At 48.4% G+C, this 27409-nt stretch overlaps 2 long non-coding RNA genes across 3 annotated transcripts; one reads left to right on the top strand and one right to left on the bottom strand.

The window, feature by feature from the left end:
- Positions 1-9248: 9248 nt before the first annotated feature.
- Positions 9249-13531, bottom strand: LOC131914553 (uncharacterized). Its single transcript, XR_009380164.1, has 3 exons — positions 13473-13531; positions 12270-12350; positions 9249-11732 (listed from the first exon to the last, which is right to left on the bottom strand). It is a non-coding gene; the product is annotated as an uncharacterized LOC131914553 (long non-coding RNA).
- LOC131914552 (uncharacterized) lies at positions 12735-21269 on the top strand. 2 transcript variants are annotated; one of them, XR_009380162.1, is made up of 5 exons: positions 12735-13033; positions 13490-13704; positions 19186-19423; positions 20284-20372; positions 20838-21269. It is a non-coding gene; the product is annotated as an uncharacterized LOC131914552 (long non-coding RNA). The 2 variants fall into 2 exon arrangements; XR_009380163.1 differs by lacking the exons at positions 20284-20372; positions 20838-21269 and adding an exon at positions 20019-20120.
- Positions 21270-27409: the final 6140 nt, after the last annotated feature.

Genomic DNA, 27409 nt, shown 5'->3' with positions numbered 1-27409 from the left:
AAGGAAAACTGCTGGGGCCAGGCATGTGTCAGGTGTGTCCCTAAATAGAGGCCAAGAGAGGCCATTGCGTGAAGCTGTGAAGTTGAAGCTTGGATTGCCTTGGAGACCCCAAGATGCTGGAGATGCCAGAGCCATGGGATACCTGCTGAGGAGAGCTACTAACAGGGAGTGGAACCAGCCCAAGAGAGAGAAGTGTGTTACAGTCAACCAAGCTGAGAGGAGCTGGAGATCTGAAGAGAAATTCAATATCAAGCTTGGAGATGCAGAGTTTGGAGTTTGCCCAGCTGGTTTTCGGTCTTGCTTTGGTCCAGTATTTCCTCACTATGCTCCCTTCCCTGTGTTTTGGAATGGTAATGTAGATCCTGTGCTATTATATGTTGGGAGTATGTGATCTGCTTTTTTATTTTGTTTTTACAAGGGATTACAGTTAAGAGATTGCATGAATCTCAGAAGAGACTTTGAACTTTGGACTTTAAAACATTGTTGAGACTGTGGTAGACTTTTGAAGATGGACTAAATGCATTTTGCATATGATATTGTTACAAGTTTATGGGGGCCAGGGAGTAGTATGTGGTAGTTTGAATGTAATTAGCCTTCATCAGCTCATAGGAAGTGGCATTATTAGGAGGTGTGGCTTTGTTGGAGTGGGTGTGGCCTTGTTGGAGGAGGTGTCACTGTGGAGGCTCGAGCTTTGAGGTCTCATATATGCTCAAGCCGTGATCAGTGTCTCAGTTCACTTCCTGTTGCCTGCATACCAAGATGTAAAACTCTCAGCTCCTTCTTCAGCACCATGTCTGCCTCCATGCCGCCATGTCCCACCATGATGATAATGGACTAAACCTCTGAAATTGTAAGCTGCCACCTCAATTAATTGTTTTACTTTGTAAGGGTTGCTGTGGTCATGGTGTCTCTGCACAGCAACAGAAACCCTAAGACTCTCATTCAACTGCAATTTTTATCTGTGAGTTTTACCTGATGTATCTGAAGAATTGCAACCATATTGACAAAACTTGACATTAAATTTACATAAGTCAGTGCCACTAACTTAGAGCATCCGAGTTTTTTCTTCAAGTTTAGGGCCTGGCCTCGGATGCTTTCTGTGCTTATGCAGCACACACCTGCTGAGGCCACAGTGTGCCCTGTCTTTCTCCTGCACCATGTCTGACTAATCTTCTTCTTCTTCTTGCCTGCTTCCATTAACTCTCCAGGAAGGAAAAAGTCTTGGCTGTCACCATGCAGGTCACCATGCAGGGGCATCCTGGTGTTCGTGGAAACACTGTTTCTTCCATCAGCTTCTCCCCAATGTAGTCCTAAGGAGGGGAAATGTGAGAGCCCTGGGGTTGGTGCACTCTTCCTTAAGCAATGAAGATTTTTCTTTCACCATTCTCCCTCAGGCTTTAACATCTTGTGGACCTGGACTTTAGTCATCAGGACAGGGAGGTACATTTTTATTTCTTTGTAATTGCGTGGGAGAACAAACATTGCAAACTGAAAGGTTCTCTTGGGCAAATCAAACCCTAAAAATAACTGTGTGGAAATTAAGGACCTAGGAATTATTTGGGGTTTTACTCTGTGATGCTGAGAGTTGAACCCAGGGTCTCACATATGCTAAGCCAGTGCCCTACACCCCCAGCCCATGGTTTACTATTTAGTTTGAGATGGCATCTTGTCAAATCACAGCACAGACCCTAAACTCGCCCTAAGGCCCAGGCAGGTTTGAACTTTGCATTCCCCTACCTCAGCTTTGGAAGTAACTGTCATCACAGGAGAAACCTGGCTGAAGCTGGTTCTTTAAAACATGTCACAGCATGTGCATGCAGGGTTTCTCACATGACCCTGGTGACTGCTTTCCATCCCTAACGCTTCATGGCCTTCTCTACAGCCTCCAGCATCACTGTCAGTGTGAACCTGCCACACTGGGCTTGCACTCTCACACCCACATCCCAGGTGTGCAGACAGAGCTGGGCCATGGTGAGTGTCTGTTCCAGGGCCATGAAGCTTCAGCCAAGATTGAAATGATCTAAATTAGCTATTCAGGAAGTGAGAAAAGGTGAAAGAAAGAAAGGGAGGGAGGGAGGAGGGAGAGAGAGAATCTTGCTAGGAGGAAAGATTTTCAGCCTAAGAAAGAAAGGCAAATAAATCATTATGAACAGGAAAACCACATCATGCTGTATTTAAATGGAAATTTAGAGTGGATTTATTATTTAGTTCTTTTTCTTTGTCTTTTTTTTTTTTTTTTTTTTGAGACAGGGTCTTCCTGTGTATCCCTGGCTGGTCTAGAACTCACTATGTAGACCAGGTTGGCCTCAAACTCACAAAGTAAGTTTCCTAAGTGCTGGGGTTAAAGGTGTGCATTACCATGCTGGGCAGATTTGCTTCTTTTTCTGAAAATTACTTATTTCTTACCATCCTTTGGAAAGATCTGGAACTAATAACAACTCAGTAACAGTGAGCACCTCAAATATCCTGTCCCCCACCCAGTGCCATTTAGAAGGACAGAGGAACAAGCTAAGCAGCAGAGGTGAGCAGCTGAGCCAGAAACCAGGAAACTTCAAGTCAAGTGCCCAGGGTTCTTAACAACAGGTGAACAGCCTTAAAAAGTGGGGGATGGGGGTGGGGAGGTGGGCAACAAGCTGAGCACTGGATCAAACACTGTCTACTCAGTTAAGGGTTTGGAGGATCACAAGAGTGACTATGAGTCACTTGGAAAATGGCTTATTCAAAGGTCTCACGGTGCAGGGCATAGAGAGCTAGAAAATATTGCAGAGGCTCTGGGCAAGAAATCCAGGGCAAACTCGTCATCATTGGTTCCAGGTCACTTGTGAAGGTCCATGTGGCTTAGGAACGAGCAACCAGGTCTGCTCTGCGGTTGGGAACTTCTGAATGTTTTCCTGGCTGGGCAGCCCAGTGGGGCCCTGCTGCCCACATTCTGAAGACCCATGTGCAGCACAGGCAGGGTCTGCCTCCCAGGCTCCTTGGATGTGTGTGTGTGTTTAAGCTGAAAAAATCTCTGGGGCTGGCCTCACTCCTTGTCTAGGTCCCTGTCCTTCCTTGGGTGCCTGGGTTTCTAAATAGCAAGGATACCAAACAGTCCAGAGAAACCAAGTCATCACCTGGGTAAGCCATCCTGTCCTTGCACCAAATCTAGGGGTGTGGGTGCACAGAGGACCTGCTACGGGCCTGTGCTCCTGGTTGTGGGTCCACATGCCCCCCCCCCCCACTCACTGTGGAGGAGACTGAGCTTCCTGGTGACTCACACACGAGTCTCCAATGGGTGCAGCCCAGGCTAACTTTGGGTAGACTATGAGTTACTTCGTAACTTATGGAACAGCCTTGGGATGTCTTGGGATGAAGCTGATGAGGGGAATCGAGAGACACTGGTAGGCGTAATAACTGTCCAGATAGCCTTCTGCCTGTGAGTGGGGCTCAGCTCCTCCACCTACAACCACCCATGTTCTAGAAGACCAGGCGAGTTTAGATAAGAACATTCTAGATTCCCTCCAGTAAATGTTTTCTTCATGGGACATTCATGAGAAAGAACATTTCAAAATGCTGGAATATTCTGTTTCTACAATTCGAGGCCAGAGGGAAGAACATGCTTGCATTTTGCCAAGAATCCTTCTGCTCCCTCAGGACTTTCTCTGGCCCTACTCAAGAGGAACATGGGAGAAAAGAAAGGCACCCAAAATACGGTCCTTCCCACCTCAGGTCAATGTCAGACTTCTCTTCAAAGGAGGCCAAAGCTCCACCTCAATCACATGATTTAGGCAGTAACAGCATAGCAGAAGAAAGAAAAAGAGAGGCCAGGAGAGACTGGAGGTGGAACGGACCACCCAAAATATATGTGGAAATCAAAACAAACCTTCAGGGGAAGTGGGCCACCCAGAACCAGGCCAGGATGCAACTACTAAGAAGGGGATGATGATGGATGACCAAAGTCCTGAACCCCAAACACAGGCAATAATGAACCACCCAGAAGACAGGAGAGAACTTTCATTTCTGAATATAACCAGGATGCAGGGAGTGACAGTGGACCCTGAACACACATAGCCCCATGACGGTGTGTGTGTTCATGCAGAGGACGCTGGCAAAGGTGACCAGAAGACACCTCGGTATGTGTGGACTCCTCTAGCTTCCCTCTGACCTCCAGACAAGCTCTGTGGCATACGCAGCCTCCCACTACACCCTGCCCCACCACATACACATGCAACAAATAAATAAGTGGTAAAAAAAAAAATGAAATTTAATTCATGTTTAAGTCTACAATGTTGTGTTGGGACAAACTCATAGCTATCCTGGAGTGCACAGGGCTCTCAGAGAGCCAACTGAACACACCCACAGGGTCATGAAAATGTGCAACCTTACCCATTTGTTGGGACTCTATTTTATACCAGGCCCTGAGAAAACACACACAAGATAGACCCCAAAACTTAGGTCTTTTCTGTCCCAGATGTAGGGCTGCCAACACCATCATGCTCATTAGCAACTCCTCCCAAACATCAAAGTAAATGTAATTGCTTCCACAGCACTGCTCCCTCATCCCCATTAGGACCATCATGAAGCTGAAACCAGCTATGAGTGAACAGTCCGTGACACCTGAGGGTGGATGCTTAAGCCATCAGCCAAATAAGCGCTTTTCCACATGTCCATAGCCCGCCCCCAGCCTTCACAACCTTTATGTGACAGTCCCCTTCTACCATCTGTGCTGGGCCGGCAGCGGGAGGTTAAATCAACTCTCCTCACACAGCCAGTGTGCAGCGGGGCTGACGTCCACGTGCCAACTCTAATGGAGTCATTTACACTGGTGATCCCAGGGGACTTCACTCTCTGGCAAAAGTTTTTGAGAGAGAAACTGAGGTTGAAGGTCCCTCCAACTCTCTGATCTATGGACTATCTTCTCTGGTCCTTGGGAGGCAAACTCTCTGGGAATAACAGATTCTATGTCTGCTGGGAGGGAGAGATGGAAAACTGAAGAATGCCCTGTCTTTCCAGATCCTTCTTGAAGGAGGGTTAATTCTATTCTCCAGCAAGTTCCACACACTTGGGCGTGCACCTTATGACATTGGCCTGGCCAACAACCTCTCCTTTGTCCAAATCAGCAGTTGGCTGTGCTGAGGATGCTTGGGACCCTCCCCCTCCCCCCGGCTGTGAAGCTCCTGGCTCCCACAGCCCGCCTGCATCCAACCTCCTCTGGTTACCTCCTGACCTGGTGCTGGCCAGTAGGAGGCCTGGTAGGAGGGTAAAGAAGGAAGCTATTCACTTGGAGCAATCCTGGGCGGCTGTACACATGGCCCATCCCAGCGTGGATGCCGGCCCTGCCCTCTCTTCTAAAAGGTAGTAGTTTGCCTTGGACTGAGTAGTCCTCGCACCTGCCAAGTTCAACATGAAGCGGACACAAACACCACTCTATTCTCAAGAGGCCCTTCCCAAGGCAAGACATAGACGGAGCGGTTCATCTGGCGAACACCACAATGGAGGCCAGCTCCAGGGCACCCAACGGTGGGGGTGGGGCATGAAGGGCTGCAAACTGAGGCTCTTGGGAGGGCGTTTGAATTTCCACTCACCTCTTTTTCCATCCAAGTTATTTCCCTTTTGCCTTAAAATAGCCTCATAAGGCTTGGTTGATCCCTTGTTTTAACTGGTCCTCCTTGGGGAGGGTTTCCAGAGGCTGCCAGGACCTCCCAGTGAAGCAAGCTCTCCCACACCACTCCCTCTCCCCAAACCCCAGACAGCAGAGCCAAGAACGTCCTTTCCCTACCCTGGCTTCCTTCGCCTCTCTCCAGAGGGAAAGGTACCAAGCTTAAAAGAGGTCAGCCAGGCCAGGGAGACGGCTCAGTGGGTAAGCTGTGCGAATGGAAGAGGCTGTGTCTCACGCATGCTGGTACTCGTACACACAAATGGACACGTGAACCTCGTACACACATATGTGAAGATTTTAAATGTTGGCTTTATGCAGATGGGTCTTTGCCTACATGAATGTCTGTGCGCCTCTTCTGAGCTTGGTGCCCACAGAGGCCAGAAGAGGGTGTCAGATTCCCAGGAACTGGAGTTACACATGGGTGTGAGCCACCACTTAGGAATTGAACTAGGTCCTTTGGAAGAGTAGCTCTTAACCACTGAACCATCTCTCCAGCCCCCATACAAAGATTTAAAAAGAGAGATTCACCACCATCTCTGGAACCCTGGAGAAGTCCTCTTAGATTTCCTAACCTCCAAGCGGCGAGACCTTAGGAGAGGGGAGGCTCGCCTGAGACCCTCCCCCAAAGTATCATCACTACCCTACTTGTCTTTCTGCTGCTGCCCTCCGAGGGCAGTGAGCAGAGGGCCCCACGACCCCCTGCCTGCTTCACAGCCACCTGGCAACAGAAGGATGCTGCGGGGCCAGTTCTGGATCAGACTGGGACACTGGGTGGCTTCGTATTTGCAGCTAATCTTCATTAATTATCAGAACTCATGAGATAGATGAGTCCTGACACTTCTATTAGCAAGTTAATGGTTGTTTATTAAATTTTCTCCAATTACGACTGCTTAACATTTCAGAGGCTGGGATGCCCTACAGATGACCTTGGAGAGGGAAGGCAGGAGTTGGTGTTCCAGGTGACTTTGCTCAGCTGAACAAAGATCTCATCCTGGGAAGAGCAAAAACTCAAATGGAGGGGGCCATGGTTCAAGAAAAGACTCCACAGACAAAAAAGAAAATGCCACGCATACCAGAGAATGGGGACAGTTCAGCAACCCCCACCCCCACCCTCCCGCATGTATGTGTGCATGTACATGTGTTCCTGAATATGTTCATGTGTGTGCAGGTGCACATGCACACCCTTGTAGAAACAAGGACAGCCTTGACTGTCAGTCCTTAGTTGCTGGTTTCTTTGAGTTAGGGTCTCTCACTGACAAGGAGCTTGCTGATTGGACTGGGCTCCAGCCAGGGAGCCCCAGGGACCCACCTGCCTCCACCTCCCCACCACAGGGATTACTAACTTACACCACTGTGCCTGGCTTTTCACACAGGGCTTGAACTCGGGTCCTCAAGTCCTTACACTAGCAGACCTTCTTTCTGGCCACCAACCAGCTCCCAAATCGTGATGCAGAGACTTATTTTCAGTTATGAATGCACGACCTTATCTTATGCTCGTTTCTTGCTAGCTCATAGAACTTAACCTGTTTCCCTTCATCTGTGTTTTGCCTCGGGGCTTCTTACCTTTCTTTCCTCCATATATCTTACTTTCACTGCTTCTTGTGTCTGGTGGCTGCCCGGCTTCTGGCCCTGGGCATCTCCCTCTCTTCCTCCCTCATTCTTCTCTTCTCTCCTTCCTAGATTTCTCCTCCTACTTATTCTCTCTGCCTGCCGGCCCTGCCTATCCCTCTCCTGCCTACCTATTAGCCGGTCAGCTTTTTATTAGACCAATCAGGTGCCTTAGGCAGGCAAGCAGAAACAGCAACACATATTTACATAATTAAACAAATGCAGCATAAACAAATGTAACACACCTTTACACAGTTAATTTCCACAACACTTCACTGACTGTGACATCTCACCAGTTCAACTCTCTCCCTTTGGGGTAATTTAAAATACTATAATAAATAATATGTCTTGCATCTAACCTCAGTATTATATAATTGCAGTGGTGAGTTAGCCCTCAGGGCCACACATCACTTGCAAGGCTATGAACCTAGAACTCTGCCGTGCTTTCTGGATGAGCCATTTCAACCTCCACATTCAGAAAGTTTCATTTTCATGCTATAGTTCAAAATGGGGAGGAAAGAGCTGTATTAGTTTCATTGTTCTGAGTTCAGCCATCAATAATGGCCTCCTCTAATGTATCAGACACTAAAATGGGAATAAAAGTCAACTAGGAACCAGTCTTGTACTTAGGATACACTCCCCAAAATTAATGAGGCAACTGAGTAAAACCAATGATGCAGGTCAATGAGTGCCCAGGGAGGCTTTGAAGGTCCCCAGGAAGCCAAGGAAGGACACAGGCTACAAGGCAAGTGTCTAGATGAGGAATGTCAAAGAGGATTGGACTCTGCTTTGAAAGCCACAGAGCCACATTTCAACCATAGTTACAAGCCAGAAATTGCCAGGGAGCTCACCAGTGCTCACATGCTAGCCTAAAGCATGACAAAGTTCTAAAGTGAAGTTACAACCATGTGGATTCATACTCATTGGCTGTCAGTATGATGTGCACACACGCCCTTCCCCCATGACAGTGTTGAGCTGTAGACCAATGAGAGGGAAACTTGACTGCTCAGGAGAGGGGGATAAAGGAAAAATTCTAGAAGCTGACACACAAGGTCCTCCTTTATCTTAAGTAAAGCCAACTGTCAACAAACCCCGTCCCTGCACTAGGATATTTAACCAACCCTTAAGCTTGTCTGCTTCTGGTTCCTAACGTGAGCCCACCCCCAAAGACACCAAACAGCCAGGTATTAAAAGTTCACACCTTTAATCCCAGCACTAGAAGGCAGAGGCAGGCAGATCTCTGTGAGTTCAAGGCCAGCCCGGTCTACATAACAAATTCAAGGACAGTTTGGGCCACACAGAGAGATTCTGTGATTCTCAAAAAAACAAAAATGGAAGGGGAGATGCCAAGGCCTGTGGGAGTATACAGCAGGTGACAGCCGATATTTAACAGGTCAACCCACCAGACGGGGAGCACCGCTTGGCAAAGTCCTTGGGTTACTGATTGTAAATGACCAGTTGCTTGTGTCTGGAATTTCTCTCATGTGCCACTGCATTTCTTTCCTAAAAACAGCTATGGGTATTCTCCCCACTGCTTGTGTTGATCTTGTGAAAATATTCCATCTATTGGGCATACTTATAGTTGTGAATGGTCAGGAAGATGATTTCTGTTTAAGCTATATAGTAATACTAGAATATTTTTCATAACTGACACAGGAAAGTAACAGTATTCTTAGTCACAAAGACAGCTAATTTTAGATTTCAGAACAAATTCAAAACAGACTAGCTGCCCCTGCAGAGAACACACAAACATAAGTTCCAGGTGTTTATTGCTGAATCAAGGTCAGAACTAAAGCAACTTTGGTAGACAAAACCCCCTGCAGTAATTCTCTTTCTACGCATACCCCAACTACTCAAGGTTCAGCCAACTACTGTTATTGTTAAGTCCTGAATTTCAATGTCATTCTCTGTCTGGGAATGCTAACCACTCAGGCTATGTGCTTGGCCAAGCATTTTTCATTGGCTGCTCAATGTGACCTTCCTAGCCAGAGAAGAACCCTGTGATTCCTTATGTGTATCAGTTTGGCTCTGTCTCTGACTGTTTACTCAAGAAATGCTTTGTGACCCTGAAAATGTAACTCATGTGTGCAGAGTTTGGCTGTGTAGAAGAGGGATGTGGAGGAACTGTGTAAAGAGTTGTGCAGTGAGTGTGTGTGTGTGTGTGTGTGTGTGTGTGTGTGTGTGCATGTGTGTGTGCATGCACACGCTGAAAGAGAGGAGTAGCTGAGTGGGTGGAGAGATATAGAAGATGTTGTATAGAAGAGAAATGTGTATGTAGGAGAAATCTAAGTGAAGGAAGAGATGCAGCTGTGTGGTGAAAGAGATGTGTAGCTGTGGCTGTGTGGAGAACTGTAACTATGTGGAGACGAGGAAAATGAAGCTGTATAGAAAAGAGATATAACTGTACAAAAGAGGTCTGGAGAATGTGTGGAGAGATGTGTGGAGAATGTAACAGTGTGGAATGTAAGTTGGCTGTGTGGAGAATGTAACAATGTGGAATGTAACTATGTGGAGACAGATTTATCAAAGAGAGGATGTTTTAAAGATAAAATAAAAGAGAAAGTTACCATCAGAAAGTGTGTTTCCTTATTTACCTGTCAGATAGACAGAAACTTATTTCTGAAGACCCTCAGATAAAGTTTCCTAAAGTCCCACTGCTCTGAGGTCTTCTATTCATAACCCTGGAGCAGTTCTGGAAGCTGACCTCTCAGGCTGCGTTAGTGGGGGAACTGGGAAAACTTTTCAGAGAAGTAAGTTCCTAAAACTTAAGCCACCAGAAACCTAGCACAGTGATGAAGGTTCCATACAAGGTGCATTACAGAAGAACGGGCGACAGAAGCAAGGATCCCACAGCTTCCAGGGACTCCGTAGACAGCTGCACAGAAAGGTTGCATAGAAACAGAGCATGCTGCAAACACCTGGGGAGGAATTACTCCCCACCTGGGATTCTGGCACAAGCAAACTGTCAATCACACAGGATACAGGATAGAGGTGTTTCTCCAAATACAAGGAACCTAGTTCCTTAGATCCCTGCCTTCTCTAAGAAAGCTGCTGCAGATGGGCTCAGGGAAATGAGACAGAAAAGCAAAAGGCGAGGCCTGGCGAGATGAAGGTGCTGCCACAAGCCTGACGATCCGAGTTTGATCATCAGAACCCCATGGAAGGAGAGAACCGACTCTCACAACTTGTCCTCTGACCTCCACAGAGGCACCGTAGCACACACTGTGCATGTGCACACACACAGTACTAACAAACACATTTTAAAAAGAAATAAATAATGCCCGGCCATGGTGGCTCATGCCTTTAATCACTCGGGAGGCAGAGGCAGGTGGATCTCTCTGAGTTCAAGGCTAACCTGGTCTACAGAGCATATTCCGGGACAGCCAGAGTTACACAGAGAAACTCTGTCTCAAAGAAAGAAAGATAAGAAAGATATATATATATGACTAGAGGGGGCTGGAGAGATGGCTCAGTGGTTAAGAGCTCAAAATGCTCCTGCAGAGGACCCAAGTTCAGTTCCCAGCACTTACTTTAGAAGCCTGAGTGGGGTGCTGTGTGCTTGTGATCTCATCACTGTGGAGAAAGAGCCAGGGATCCCTAGGACTCACTGTCAGCCAGTGTAGCCTAATCATTGACCTCAAGTCCCAGTGAAAGACCTTGTCTCAAAAACCAGTGTGGACAATGCCTGAGGAATGGCTTGAGGTCAGCCTCTGGCTTCCACACAGATACATACACATGTGCACATGCACACAGACATCAACTGGGAACCTCGTCAAAATACATTCCCTGCTTCAGCCCATCTGGAGCAGAACCTGGGACTCTATTTCTAACATGCTCCTGGGAGCTCCTAGGGTTGGTCTGCAAACGTGGAGACAGAGTAAGGCAAATAAACCCCAAGCCAAGCGCACAGCAAAGAAGCCAGAGTGGGGCAGGAGACGTCCCATGGCAGCTGTCCATCATCTTGAAACCAACACTGATGTGAGGATGTTGGTCTCTGAGGTTCTACATTCTTCAGGACTCTCTTTTGTCCCCTGGATCTATCCGGAGGCTGCATTATTCTAGAGAAAAGCTCCGAGTCCACAGCGCCCCGGAGGAGCTCATATTTTCTCATTTAAAGAAAGGGTTGTGGCAGCCGGCTCATTTTGTTCCCCCATCCGTTAAGCGCCCCACTGCAGCTGCCAGTCCAGTCCTCTGCAGATTAATGCCTCCTAAATTAATTTTGTGTTCAATAAGCCTCCATAAATATGTTTGTTCAGCAGGCCAAATTGGAGCCTTCGATTTTACTCTGGGCGGATGTGGATCAGCACCATCCCTGCTTGCATCCACACGAGGTCCGCCAGGCTCCTCCATTAGTCACTGTCACCAGTAGTGGGGACTGGGTCCCTGCAAAGTGGCTCCAGTAAGTCAACTGCTGCTCCTGCTGGGATATAATCCTCCCTGGAGTGTGTGTGTCGCCTTCCAAATTGGCTGCAGAGAAATCCAAGCACTGGAGAAGAAAATCAGGGCCAGTCAGCCTTTGCTTTCCCACGGAATGTTCTAGGTGTGTCCCATCCCCCAGCCTTGTCCCTCTCCACTCCTGTATACAACTCCAGCTCTGCTATATCCTAACAATACAGAACTCACATCACAGATAAAGATCAAAGCCCACAGAGGCTGAACAGTGATCCCTGAGTTCTCCAGGCTGTGTCCGGGACACCGGGTGCCCACCATGCCTGAGAGACTACACTTGGTAGTGTGTCCATCAAGTGTCTTCCTGCATTGTTGTACTCCTTCTAACCGCTGGGAGCGTAGTGGCATAGCACTTGACACACTCGCACAAGGTCCTAGGTTCAATTCCCAGTATCAGGGAAAGAAAAAAGAACCAAGTGTAAACTGTTCTTCCATCATTAATAGCAAAGTTGGCAGTTTTATTTTGTCATTCCTGAAAATTTCAAACAAACCAAAAAGAGCTGAGAATGAGCTCACTTGCCACTAAGTCTCAGCAGCTTCAACCAGAGCTCTCTTACCTACCACCCCATCTCACCATTATCTGTCTTCTTCAGCATTCCACCTTACCAGCCTTCTGGAGCTGCTGGAGTTCACAGTGCTGGGCCTTTCTTGTATTCTGCATGACATAGATGAGGCCAGAAAAATCTGTACATGCACAGAGAGAGAGAGAGAGAGAGAGAGAGAGAGAGAGAGAGAGAGAGAGAGAGGGAGAGAGGCCCATACACATATAATAAACACACATAGACACATGCACGTATATACATAAACACACACATGCGCACACACACATATATACATAAACACACATACACCTTACCACCCCCTTGGTTTCAAGCTTCATTTTCTCAGCAGAGCCCCAAACCCTTTCTACCCACTCCATCCATCTTGTTTCAGAGCTCCAGATACTTCCTAATTTCTTTTGTCTTGGTCTCACTGTTAACTTGGAATCATTTTTTGAAAGGAAAAATATCTTTATTATGTCACTTTCCAGAGTGTTCTACAGACCAACATTAGATCCATCTCTGTCAATTTTAATCATGGCATTTGGGGATAGAGGCTCAATGTTTCTAAATCTGTTACTAACTTCCTTAGCAGCCCTGACTCCCTAGGGCGTGTGACTGATTCAGAACCAGACGGGGTGGGTGGGGGGTGGCTCAGTTGTTGGTAGAGTGCTGCCTGGCTTGCACAAAGTCCCAGGTTTTAGCCCCAGGGACGCATAATAAAACTGGCCATGGTGATCCCAGTACTCAGAAGTGCAGGCAGGAAGATTAGGAACCCAAGGCCAACCTCAGCTACACAGTAAGTCTCAGGCCAGTCAGGGATACATGAGACTGTTGAGAGAAAGAGAGAGAGAGAGAGAGAGAGAGAGAGAGAGAGAGAGAGAGAGAGAGAGAGAGAGAGAGAGAGAGAGAGGAAGAAAGAGAAGGAAAGAAAGAGAGAGGAATGAAGGAAGGAAAGAAAGGAAGGAAGGAAGGAAGGATGGAAGGAAGGAAGGAAGGGAGGGAGGGAGGGAGAGAGAGAGAGGAAGGAGAAGGAAAGAAAGAGAGAGGAATGAAGGAAGGAAAGAAAGGAAGGAAGGGAGGGAGGGAGGGAGGGAGAGAGAGAGAGAGAAAGAGAGAGAGAGAGAGAGAGAGAAAGAGAGAAGGGAAGAGTATTGGGAGTTTCCAGAAATACTGGAGAGAAGAGAAGGCCCCAGAGGTGATGTGGTGTCTTGCTTGTCAATGAGACATATATTCACCTGCATTTCTCTTTCAGCTTGTTGCCCAGAGAACACCCTGCATCCAGCAAGGTCAACAGAAGTCTCAGCTTCCAAATCTCCATGGCAACCTTCCCCGTTGTCCTCACCACAGGGGGACTCCACTGCCCTGAACCAAAGGGTCTAATTCATGACCAGCTTCTCATCAAGTTCAGATTATCCATGTATCTACAAAACCTATTGTCTGACCCACTTCGAGGACTCTATCCCAAAAGTACGCTAGTAAAAAAGATGTGTGTAAAGAGCTATTTACTGCAGGTGTTACATCCGTAGAAACAGAGATTGGAGAGACGGGTTGGGGCGAGGTTAAGAGCACTGGCTGATCTTCGGTAGGATTTGGGTTTGGTTCCCAGCACCCACGTGGTGGCTCATGATTCTGTAATTCCAGAACCAAAGTGACTCTACATTACTCTCAAACCAGATACTCCCTAAAGACAGAGAGAACTGTGAAATTGTTCTACAGTTATTTTTCAGGAATCATATTACTGATGGCAGTATTGATATTATTGATTACCGATGGCAGTATTGATATTATTGCTCTGAGTCTGTTGGATGGAGAGAGAGGAGGAAGAGGAGGTGGTGGAGGAGGGCAGGGGAGAGAAGAGGAGACTTATGATGAGGTCACTGAAAATCTTCTCAGTGTTCAGTGGAGGGGATGTAGATGGGCATAAGCTCAGTGAAATTTCATCTGTAATCCTAAATTTAAATTGACGGTGTCATTGTAAACTTACAGAAAAGTATTTTACCTTTTTTCTTTCTTTTTTTTTATTCTAAAATATCCACCCAAACTCACCCAGATCATAAAGGTTTCACACATTTTCAGCTAATGTTTACTCACTGTGTCATTTTAGTAACATTGAAGTCAGGACTCTGGCCACACTGTGTGTACAGTTCTGTGTCATTTAGTCACAAGTGTGAACTTTTGCAGCCACCATCTAAATCAGAGCACAGAATCATCCCCTCTCCACAGAGGCCCTCCCTCCTGATAACCCCTCCTGATCCACAGCACTCGACAGCACGCCATGCCTAAGCCCTGGTCAGCACTAACCTCGTCTCCATCTCTGTAATTCGGCCAAGCACGTCATGGAAACGGAATTGCTACATGGCCTTTGGAGACTGGCCTTTTTGTCCATCAATCTAGTGTCCTTGAAATCCATCCAAACTGTGTGTGTGTGGAGGGGCTGCTTTGAGAAACAGGGTTTCGTGTATGAGTCCTAACTAGTCTCACACTTGCTTCATAGCTGAGGATGTCCTTGAACTGCACATCCTCCTGCCTCCACCTCCACTGCTGAGATGGCAGATGGTGCCTCCTCACCTGGTGCTCCTTTGTTCCTGGTGTTTTTATTGATGGATAATATTCTGTGGTTTAGACACAATCCAATTTTGTCAGCCACTTACTGGAAACTATTCTGGTTACTTATTTTCATTCAAGTATATGTATTTATTTTGTTTCATGTATATGAGTGTTTTGCCTGCATTATTTTACAGTTGCATTCTTAGAGTTTTTTACAAAAGTAGCCTGAAAACATTTTCTCCAAGTGTATAGCTGTCTTTCATCCTTTTGACACAATCTTTCACAAAACAGAAGTTTACATTTTGATGATGCCCAATTTATTGGTGTTTTTTTTTTCTTTTATGAGCATGCTTTATATCTCATCAATAAGAACATTTGATGAGCCGGGCGGTGGTGGCGCACGCCTTTAATCCCAGCACTCAGGAGGCAGAGCCAGGCGGATCTCTGTGAGTTCGAGGCCAGCCTGGGCTACCAAGTGAGTTCCAGGAAAAGGCGCAAAGCTACACAGAGAAACCCTGTCTCGAAAAAACCAAAAAAAAAAAAAAAAAAAAAGAACATTTGATGAGATCATAGATCATAGTCCCAAGTGACAGGCAGGGACTATCTTTTAAATTTTTTATTACATTTTACTTATTGCTACCTGTGTGTGTGCATGTGTGTATTTGTGTGTGTGTGTGTGTGTGTGTGTGTCTGCATGTGTGTCTGTGTGTACACATGTGCATGCATGTCATGGCACTCAAGTGGAAGATGCAGAACAAAATTCAAGACTTGGTTCTCCCTCCACCAGGCAGGTCCTGGGGTCTAACTCAGATGATCAGGTGTGGTGGCAAGTGCCCTAAGCCATCCCAAGGGCCCAGGGCCATCTGTGCTGTCCTCCATCTGTAAGCAAGGTAAAGGTTGAGGTTTCTGCTTTGGTTTGGTACTGTCATTGATTACCTGTGGAAAAGATGATCTGATCCTTTCCTCAATTACCTTTGACCCTTATCCCGAATAAGGATAAGTGCAGGGCTAGAGGGATGACTCGGTTAAGAACATGTACTGCTCTTGTAGAGGACCTGAGTTCAATTCCCACCAACCCTGATGGGCAGCTCACAACCGCCTATAATTCCAGCACTAGAGCATCGCAATTCTCATCTGGCCTCCCGAGCAGGCACTGCTCTAGTGTGCATATACACACATACAGACAGAGTGCACAGGGATACACAGAATTGAAAAGAAAAGAAAATTTCTTAAAATAAAATAAGCACAGCCCTCTCTGGAGCACAAAGTGATACTATGTATAATTCTTTTAAATATGAAGGTATCTTCTGAGTTTAAATGAAAGATGAAAAGCATAGCACCAAGTTGCTAAAACCTTTGGCTGCTAGACACTGGGGTCATAGGCAGGGAGAGAGGACTGAGGCCAACTTCAAGAAGTGATCCATCTTCTTGCGGCATCCACAGCCTTAGAGACTGGTGGCCATGCCTGCCATTGTCGTTCTGCATGTCCTCATGCTTAGCTGGCTTAAACTATGGGCTTTTCCTCCAGAGCCACTGTGGTCATTCCTTCTCAGTTGTCTTTGCATTTTCTGTCCCCACACACCAGCTGTTTGTCGCTCAGGACTGGCCTGGAACCTCTCATGACATGCTCTCCTGGGATAGTTGACAGAACCCACAGCTCAAGGACCTTAGTTGTACTGTGACCCCTCAGTCTTGTGTGGGCACCATATCCTCTTGCCCACATTCTGCCAGGCTAACTAACATCCCCGCTTCCTTCCAACCTGTGTTCTCAGCCAGCCACCTCCTACTCAAACGTAAAACATCAGATTATTCTCTTGTGAGACCAAAATGAGCCATCTTAGAAATAAGACCAAAATGCTTTCACCCTAAAATTAAGGCCTAAGATTTCTCCTTCTAGGAATAGGCCAATAGTTACTGAAACAAGTCAGTTCAGATTCTAGAAACCAGGAAGTGTAAAAGTACAGAGTCACAAAATAGTCACGAGGTAATGCCTGCCAGACTATGGAATGTCCTCTCCCTGGTTTCCAGGGTAACTGACCATAAAAATGCCCACCTGAGGGCAGCCAATGAGAAATGGTGGCGGGCAACCACTCCCTTAGAAGTAATTTCTAGAAGTCCCTAGAAGCGAGCCAATCAGAATTGTACCCATACTAGCACCCCTAAATGACATAACCTTGTGATTTTTCCCTTTAAAAGCTGAGCTTGCAGATAGGTGGGCACTTCCTCCAGCCTCCACTGCATTGGATGTATTGGACGAAGTCCCTGCCTAGGCTTGTATTGGATATCCAGAATGAAAACTTGCTTTTGCATTCCGGCATGCTCGTCTTTGATGGTCTCTCTGGGGGTCACGATCTGGGCACAACACTCTATGCTCCAGCATGTCTCCATTGCCCCTCATGATGAAGTTCAAATGTCTTACCATTGTGTTAGATCAGTTACTTACTGTGCTGTTAAACTCCCAACATGCAGCTCCACCCCAGCACTCCAGGCCTGCTCTCGCCAATTCCCACCCCACCTTTTACAGTGTAGCCACAGTGACCTTTTCATTCCCCCATTCTGTCTACCCTCATCCATCTACTCCATCACCAGACCTTGGCTCACATATCCTGTCCTCCAGGCAGCCTTCCCAGATGGCTAGCCAAGACTCGGAACTCCCACCAAGCATATCCCAGGACCCTTCATATGCTAATATTTGTTATGCATTCCTGTGAGTGCCAGACCTTTGAACAAGGTCACAGCACAGGCGCCACCCAGCTGTCTTCTGTGTCCTTGAGCCAGTTGGTCATTGAAGAGGTGAGTCAGCTACGACCTTCCGGAAGTGCCGAGTGCCTCAGTGTCCTAGAACTGCTCCTGGCCAGCTCTATTCTGAGGGATGCTCAGAAACTACTCATGTCCCTTGGGACCAGAGACACAGTCAGTAAAACTCAAGCAGACTGGGAAGCTTTTCCGTGAATGAAATATGATTTTAATTTGCACGATATGCACATTTATAATAATAATTTCTCCATAGGACATGCAATAATAAGTTCCTAATGTTAACCTGGGGCAAAATATCTAAAACAAATTAAATTGGCTCTGTTCCTTGGAATTTTAGTATATTGCATTCTGAATTTTTAGCCAAAATTGTGCAGCATGTAGCTGATTAATATTCTAATTAAAATCTGAATGAGATCACATCAAGTTATCGGTTGTCTCCAACATGTAATAAATAAATGCCTTCCCAACAAAAGGCATCAACAGATATTGCATGGCCAGGCTGTCTCCTGTGGGACCCACATGACAGACCTATCAGGGGTCACAGGGGGATGAACACTGATGCCTCCCATCCCTACCCCCCAACACTCTTTAACCACAGAATGGATGTGCCCTTGGCTTTGAAGAAGTCCTCCACACATATTATTGTTTTTACTCCAAACTGCAGGAACTGATGAACTCATGTTCTCAGCAGACAATATAATTTTTACCTTTAGTCACGGGGGATTGGAGCAGACACAGCTACTCAGGCCAATCTGAAGGGTCGGTGATCATGGAGACCTGAGCTGACAAGCCACAGGTCTGATATCCAAGAGAACCCCACCAAGGGTAGCCATAATGGCTGACTGTGAGCCTCTCTGAGTGAGCAGATGTCCAAGGCCACACAGGAAGGCACAAACCACAGGATCCAAATATGCACACATGTGTGTCTATGTGCATGCATGTGTGTCTGTATGCAGCTATGTGCATGCGTGTCTCTGTGTGTGTGCATTCATGTGTGTCTGTGTGCAGCTATGTGCACATGTGCCTGTGTGTGTGCATTCGTGTGTGTGTGTGTGTGTGTGTGTGTGTATGCAGCTATGTGCACATGTGCAGTGTCCATGGTGACCAGAAGAGTGTACAAGTCTAGACATGGAGTTACAGATGATTACTAGCTGCCTGAGTAAGTACTGGGAACCAGGCTCAGGTCCCCTGCAAGGGAAGTCTATGCTCTTAACTACTGAACCATCTCTCCAACTCCATTCCCAGATTTCTCAAAATAAACTTAACCTGGGCAGTTTTCTGTTCTCTCACTTTCCAGCAACATCTAAGATAAAAGGGAGTCTTGGCGTAGGTCACGTGACTTCTCCTGACTGGTTAGGATTCTGTCTGTGTCCTGGGTCAGGGCAGAGAGTGATGTATGGGGAAGTGAGTCTGAAGAGAGACGGAAAAGTGAGGTGTCAGACCAAGGGCCTCAGGAAGTGGAGTGAGAAAAAGATCCCATTTGGAGTGGGCAGGAGAGCGCTCAGGATGGATGAGAGTGGAGGACTGGCATGGGCCTCCTGTTGGGGTGACTGGGGAAACTTGGTTGAGAAGGGTGCCAGATGTGGGGCTCCACACCCACAAACTCAACATCTGCAATGTGCACCTTCTGTGAACTTTATTAAGGACCACATCTTCAGGGCTAGGAGGCTGGTTCAGTGGTGATGCTTGTCACGCAAGTGGGTTTGGATCCCCAGAGCCTGTGGGAACACCGGACACAGCGGCCTGCATCTACAATCCCGCTGTCTTAGGTCGATGGAGGCAGAGCCAGGAGACTGAATCCAGAGAAGCTGGCATGTGATTATTGGTCTAACACAACACAATCCAAAGGTGAACTCAGCTGTCGAAAGCCTTGCTTCTGCAGGTAAGCCATGGCGTCTTTATAAAGGCAGAAGTACAGTGATACATGTGTGCATATGTATACATGTGACATACACAGTGAAGTCCGGGGTCTGAGCAGAGGTGTTTGAGTCTGTGTTCCTTCATGCCGGGTGGTATGATGGCACACGCACTGAAGAATATGGGTGCCGTATGCTCACAACCAAGGCTGCAGTGAAGTTGTACGAGGCCACGTAGGCGAGGGATCCCAGAACCACCTCGGTCTCACTATACATTTGATTTTTAATTTTTAGATATTGCACCTTCAAAAATCTTTTACTGTTGCCAAATACTTTATGACTCCCCTTTGCTATAAAAGGCCCCATCTGGAATCACAGCCCACGGCTGAAGAGCTTTGGTTAAATCTAGTTAACGGATAGAGAGGCTTTCGGGGACCAACCGTGGCCTTGGTTCCGGACTCACTGACTCCGTCTACAGTACCCATTTCATCTTCCTAAGCCTGTCTGCTCTGCGTTTACATGGGCTTGCATCCATGCACATTAACACACATGCATGCATGCCTGTGTGCACACGCATGCATAAGCAGAGGCTGAGATGTGACTTTCTTTCACTGTGTCCAGGGCTCCAGAAGGAACAAGCAGCTTATGCAAAAGGCAAATATGTTCACAGCTGTGTAGGAAGGAAGAAATATACCATGGAGACCTGAGGGTGACAGGTAGGGGTGTGGGGGGGGAGAGGTCAGAGGTCAAAAGTCAACCCCAGCTATTATTCCTCAGACATCATTCACTTTCATTTATTATTTATTTATGTATTTATTTATTTGTTTGTTTATTTATTTGTTTGTTTGTTTATTTATTTATTTATTTATTTATTTATTTATTTGAGAGTCACTCACCAGGACCTGGGACTTGCCAATTAGACTAGACTGGATGCCCATCCAGCCTCTGGGATCTTCCTGTCTCCAGGAATTACAAGTATGCACCAGTTTGGGGTCATTGTTGTTTTAATTTTATCAGAATTTTGTTTATTGTATGTGTGTGCACGTGTGCCCCTGTGTGCACGTGTGCCTGTGTGCACATGTGCCCCTGTGTGCATGTGTGCCCGTGTGCACGTGTGCTCCTGTGCACGTGAGACCCTGTGTGCATGTGTGCCCACGTGTGCATGTGTGCCCCTGTGTGTATGTGCACCCTGTGTGCATGTGTGCCCCTGTGTGCATGTGTGCCCTGTGTGCACTCGTGTCCTGTGTGCACGCGTGCCCCTGTGTGTATGTGCACCCTGTGTGCACGTGTGCCCCTGTGTGCACGCGTGCCCCTGTGTGCACGCGTGCCCCTGTGTGCATGTGTGCCCCTGTGTGCCCGCGTGCCCCGTGTGTGCATGTGTCACCAGGTAGAGGTCAGAGGTCAACTTATGGCGGCTGCTTCTCTTCTTTCATCATTTAGGTCCCAGGAATTGAACTCAGGTCTCCAGGCTTGGCAGCAAGCACCTTTCACACAGCCATCTCATGGGCCCTGGTTTTATTGGTTTTCACGTGGGTTCTAGGGATCCAGCTCTGTCCCGTGCTCTCAGGGCAGACACTTTGCCAGCTTGCCCATCTTCCTGCCAGCGTAGACCAAATGCTGCCGAGACCCCGAGCAGCACAGGCGTGACCGAGTCTGTGGGATCTGTGGGTGGAAGCAGCAGGTGCAACCACAGCGAACTGGCTGCGGAAGCTTCACGTTTCGGCACTGAGGCCTGTTCAATTATTGATAAGCATCGTGTGGGCTCCTGCTTGCAAAGAACTCTTTCCTCCCAGGAAAATTAAATTTGTTGGACAGCAATAGCTTCCTTTTCCCTGTGTCTTATTAAACAAGGATGATGCAACTACCAAGCAATGTCTCTGCTCACTCACTTGTTCATTCAACAAACATTTACTGAACCCTTATTGTGCGGCAGACACGGAGGATACCGCGGGAACGTGGCAGGTTCCTTTGCTCACCCATTCTTTTTGTTTCGTGTGGGTTTGTGTGTGTATACATGTTCACGTGTGTGTGTGTGTGTGTGCACGTATGCAAATGTGTGTAGAGAACACAGGTTGATGCTGGTGTCTTCCCCAATTAGTCTCCACCCGATATATGAGGCAGGGTCTCTCGGCTGAACCCAGAGCTCATCGGTTTCAATACTCTCACTAGCCAGCTCTCTCTGGGGATCCGGTCTCGTGTGCACTGAGATTGCAGGCGTGCATTCCAGTGCCCCTTTGGCGCTCGCACTGGTCCTGGGGATGCAGACGCCAACGTTTTCCCGGCCGAGCCGTCTCTCCTCAGTGCCGACTCTCCTGTTCTCACTACAGAGACAGACGCTGACCAAATGACACAGAGAGCAGTTGAGAGAGGAAGAGACAACAGCTGCATGGGGTGGAGCTTCAGGGATGACATCTGCTGAGGAGGCACCTGAGACAGGACCAGATCCCCAAAAATATATGACACCCCAGACTCGGAAGTTCCCTATAGGAGACCAGAAAGTGATGGCTGCATGCCTGCTCTGTGTGGGCCACAAGGCTGGAACAGCCCTACACGCCCTCAGCAGCTCCCCTGGTTCACTTCCAGGGAGGGGTGCCGTGTCCCTGGGTTCTTTCTCCTTGTTTTGTATATGTGTGTGTTCATATGTATGGGGGTTCACACGGAGCAAGATACACATGCATGTGATGGCAGCTGATTGTGGGCATGTGCACGCGCATGTGACAATCAAAAGTCAACCTCAAGGATCATCACTCAGACACAGTCCGCCTTGATTATTATTTGAGACAGGATCTCTCGCTGGCCTGGAGCTAACGCATTTGCTAGCCTGACTGACACCATGGAACTGCCTGGCTCTCCCCGCTCAGTGCTGGGTTTACAAGCATGTGTCACTATGCCTGGCTTTTTATGAGGGTTCTGGGACTTGAAAACCCAGACAGAAGGGATGCTTGGGAGATGCCTCTCCAGCAATGGGAGAAGCCTCTCTGAGCCCCCCTCACCCCCACATACACACCTGCTGGGAAGGAAGCTGGGTCCCCAGGTGATGAGAAGATAGGGGGAGAAACCGAACCCCCAGGGCCAGTGGGTAGAGGCCATCCTGACATCCCAAGCCCCAGATGGCAGGAGAATCAACTTCTACAAGATGCCCTCTGACCTCTGCACATTCTCTGTGGCATGAGAGCACACACACAATAAATGAAAATGTAGCACAATCTTTTAAAAAGAAACCACACCCCAAAGGCTCCTCCAGCAGAGCTCAGCCCACCCCATGTGTGTTCCCAGTTATGTCAGCAGCACAGCCAGGGAGAGGGCAGTGTCCCTTTACTGGTGGCTGTCTGTGAAGTCTCTAACTTGGCTCTGTCTGACCTCTCTTGCTGAGTCCTGTGCACACTCCGTCATCACTGCTAGGACTCAATCTCCCATAAAAAGAAAAAGTGACCTATTTTAAAATTCCTCCAGGGAAAGAGTCAGTGTGTTGCCTTGGCAACCAATCTGGGCTCTTACAGGGGTCCTGCTTAGTTCTTCCTTCAGTCTAACCTACTTCCGCCCTAATGTCATTAAGAGCTCTTGTGCCGGGCTGTGGGGAGGCAGCCACACCCTCCCATCAGGGCTTCCCACCTGGAGACAGAGCTAGGGAAACAGCAGGGTGGGAAGATGGGAGTCCTCTCTCTCCCAGAAATGGGGGTGCTGGGGGGCTGAGTAATCTCTGGGCTTGCTAATGTGTACTGTTCCTGACAGCTGCTCTGTAGGCGCCATTCTGTTTCATCCCTCCGACTGACCACCCCGAGTCTCTAACCACCAGCTTTACAAGTCTACCCCTCCTTTTCAGAAGTCCTCCCAGCTCTGACCCCAGAAATCCCCCCTCAGCACTCACCTCAGCTTTCCTACACCTTATACCAAAGGCCTCTAATGGAGGCTCCAGGTCAGCCGCAGGATCTGCACACTGTATGCAAGCCTCAAGGGTGTTCCCAGACTCTTCTCCTTCTCCAGGAGATTGAATACATGTCCACCCACAGTGTCCCATCTGCCCCATGGAGGAGAGCCTGATACCAGTGGGCACTGAGATGTTAAAGGGCCCACCACAAAGTGAGGTTCTTCTAGCCTGGCACTATCTCATAGCACCATCTCATAATCAGGCAGATCTTCTGTAGACATGACTTCAGTGGAAACAACTTCCCAGGGCTATTTCCCTGGTGATGGCAGAAGCACAGGCGACTGGCTTAGACACAGTAAAGAGGAGAAAGGAAATGCATGGGGTTATTTAACTGGAAAGGCTCCACCTTGAAATGTCACTTTTCTGTTAGCGCCATTACCTGCAGGCCCTTCCTACATGGGGCAAAGACAGCACCAAGGTCTGCTCTGCAGGGTAGCTGGAAACTCCAACAGGAAGAAGGCATCACCCTCCCAGGCCGGGTCTCCTGGAATCAGACTAGGAGCATGCTCAGATCCCCATCCAAGCTCGTGCCCTGTGCTGGCTCCCTTAAGCCAAGTGGTAGAGCAATCCCCAGGGACACTGTGACCGCACTGCAGGGGAGGTGCCACCCTCAGTCTGCCACTAAGAGACATGCCTGTGGGTGGGTCTGTGAGGGGAAGGCCCTCCTCCAGAGTGAGTGACACCTTCCTGTGGTGACCCGGATTTAGACCAGTGTGGGGAAAAGCAGTGGTGTTTTGCCTGCTTGCTTCCCGCCTTGCTGGGCAGTGCATCTACCTTAGAACTTCAGACATGCCTGCCATACTTCATGGCATCAGACTACAGTTTCTTCTGCCTTCTGACAGGGACTGAAGACCAGCAGCTCCCAGCAAAAGCTCAGCAAGCCCTCAGCACCAAACTGGGGCTTCTGAGGTATCTCATCTCACCAGCAAAGCAAGCTACCAGGTTCCCAGCCTCTCCGGTGTGCAGCCAGCCATTGATAGTGGAATGCGGACTGAGCTGATGAGAAATGGTGTCCACAGGCATGCTCATCCTTTCTAGCCGTCCTTTCCTTCATTCCAAAGAGCAGAACATGGACTGAAGGACTCCCCTTGAAATGCGGCTCTGAAGGACTGGGCAGGGCCAGCGGAGAACACACTGAACACAAAGGTAAGTCAACTCAAACAAGCACTGACCCTAAACTTACACAAAGGAGTGAGTGGTGGTCCGCTTTCTCCCAGAGACCCTCGTCTGTCTTCTTCCCTGAGACATTTATCATCAGTGCTCACTGCCAGATGGACTTTGCGGCCGTCAAAACACACTCTTTAATGACAGGTCTGTATGTTAAATACCAAGTAAGGGCTGGTGCCTCTCACTCCACCTTCACAAGGGGACGTGGATGAGCCAGCGGATGGGAGGGGCTTTCCAAGCTGCTTGTGGGCGCTGGGACCTGACAGCTGCAAGTTTGGGAAGAGAATAAAACAAAGCTTACTTGGCCCGTGGAGGCTGCACAGGGTCTCTTGGAAAGTTAACTCCATCTTAGGCTGACAGACAGGAGTTTGTATGCTTGATAAGTGGGCTTCTGGAAGGTTCTAATAAGCACTTTGTCCCAGGAGACCTGGCACTGGTAACTGGCAGTGACAGAGACGGTAATGTTCAGACCCAAGAGCAGCTGGGCAAAGCCCTGTCACCTCCTGGTAGGTTTCCTGCCTCCCTGGACCAGGCCTGTCCCTTCCTCACACCCCTCCCCCAATGAAACAAGGTGACCAAAACTTACCTTCTGCTCTTAACTTCTGAGAAGCAGCCAGGCTTGGAGCTACAGGCCTGTAGGTCAGCTACTCAGGGGCTGGGGCAAGAGGATCACAAGTTCAAGACCAGCCCAGGCCACAGACTGAGTCAACGCCAACAAGGCAACTAATGAGACACTGCTTCAAGATAAGATGTGGTGAAAACGTGGAGGTGTGGCTCAGTGGTGCAGTGTTCACCTAGCAAGCAGGGGACCTAAAATCAATCCTGATGATATGAAGGAAAGGAGAGAAAGAGGAGGGAGGAGGAAGAGGAGGGGGAAAGGAAGGGAAGAGCAGAAAATGAATCCCCTCCTCACACACCTTCCGGGTCTTCAGACGCTGCACTGTATGAAGGACGGTGAAGGGCAGAGGAGAAAGCCTCAGAGGCACGGATTGTTTGCAGAACGCTGTGTGAGTGGAATGCTTCTCACTGAGGTGCTGGGGATAGAACCAGGGCCTTGGGCACGCGAGGCCGGCTACCACTGAGCTACAGCCCCAGGAACACCTGTACTTTCCCATCTATAAACTAGAGTTAAATCTGTTCAGAGCCGCAAGCAGGAACAATGGATGGATGGATGGGTTTAAGTTGGGCAGCCAGCCCACAGGGGCCTTTTCCCTGGGTCCTCCTAGAACAGGACAGAGGAGTGGAGAGCAGTATCACCAGGTGCTCTGCTGGGAGAGTCCGGGTGCCCTGGGGAGGTCGGTGCCAGGAAAGGCTTCCGGGGGCAGCTGCCAAGGACAGTAACTGCTGACTCCGCCCTTTGCAGATGGAAGGGCTTTTGTTTGCTGTTTTGTTTTTTCCAACATGGGTCCAGAAAAGGCCAAGTGGGATTTGTAACATCTCCTTTTCTCTATTACTGCCAACGCCCTTCTGTGACCCATAAAGGGCATTTCACTCCTTTTGTGCAGACGGGGACTTTGGACATAACCTTAGCTAATGGGACCACTGAGGGGATCTCAGTGGGCTGCCTACACCTCCCCTCAGCTTCCAGACAGCCCTCTACTCTTGGGCACATCAGCTGTCAGACAGTGATCTGAGGAGAAAAGGCTGGAGGAGGAAGGGAGGAAGAGAGGGAGAGACAGACACAGAGAGATTTGTATGTGTGATGGAAAGTAGGCAGGGAGGGAGACCAAACCCTGAGAGCCCATCTCTCCCCCAGCCTGGAGCATCCATCCCTGTGTGCACACAACCAAAGCTCCCTTTGATCGGGGCCCCATGCTGTGCCTTGTTCATGAGATTTTTTAAATTCTCTTTCATTTTATCAAGCAGCTTCCCCTTCCCACCTCCATCCCCGAATCAGGTCTGAGAACTCCTGGGTCCTTCTTCTCACTGGTTTGTCTTTATGACCTTTGTAGTAGATGCAGAAATACATGGACACGACAAGAAAGGAGGAAAGGAAGGAAGGAAAGACAGAAGGAGGGAGGGAGGGAAGGAAGGAAGGAAGGAAGAAAGGAAGGAAGGAAGGAAGGAAGGAAGGAAGGAAGGAAGGAAGGCCAGTCGGAGTCAGAGCAGCCTTCCTGTGGAAGGGAGCGTATGTGGGAAAAGTCTTGGGTGGAGCTACATTTCACTGAAAAATGAAGAAATGAAGTGACAGCCAATTGGTGCCCAAGAAAGGAATTCCAGATAGTAAGATACAGTCCCTGGCTTGTAGGGATGATGAACAAGTAAGGCCCCCTCAAGAGCCCTGGGGGGGCCCTCTGTTGACCCCATGCCCAGATGCATTTGCTCTCAGTTGAAATAGTTCTATGCGAGCTCAGTCATTCATCCTTTCAGGGAACCCCTCAGCACGTGCTCTAGACTCTGCCCCAGAAGCCAGGAAGGCATGAGTCCCTCCGTTCCCTCTTTCAGACTTGGTTTCACATTAAACACTGTGTCTTCCGGCAGCTACCTCGGCACATCCCCAACTTTTGACATTAAGGAAGAAGTGTGTGTTTGTGCTGTAGTCCAGCCCTGTGGGAGGAGTCTATTTGCATTTTAGGGTGCTGAGTGGGTGGGACTTTTCCTGCTGCTACAAAAATGGAAACTGAGGCACCAGTGGGAGCAAATGCTCTTCCCATCTCAAAGCTGAGTGAGAAGGGCCCGAGAGTCAGTGGTTAAGATCTGAGTTTCCAAGCCAGGTGTGGTGGTGTTGCCTGTGGTCCCCGCACCTGAGCCTGAAGCCAGAGTACAGTGAGTTCAAGCCCTGCCGGAACTACATAGTGAGACACTGTGGGATTCCCATAAGACGTGTAACATGGGTCCTAGACGCATCCCACCATGGGGATGCCATGTGTCCTTGAGCAGGGACTGTGCCTAGCAAGGAAGCACTTGCCAGAGGAGG

This window comes from Peromyscus eremicus, chromosome 7 (genome assembly GCF_949786415.1).
Source record: "Peromyscus eremicus chromosome 7, PerEre_H2_v1, whole genome shotgun sequence".
Classification (NCBI taxonomy): Eukaryota; Metazoa; Chordata; class Mammalia; order Rodentia; family Cricetidae; genus Peromyscus; species Peromyscus eremicus.
Note: the sequence above shows the minus strand (reverse complement) of the source record. Positions and strands in the feature narration are given on the sequence as shown.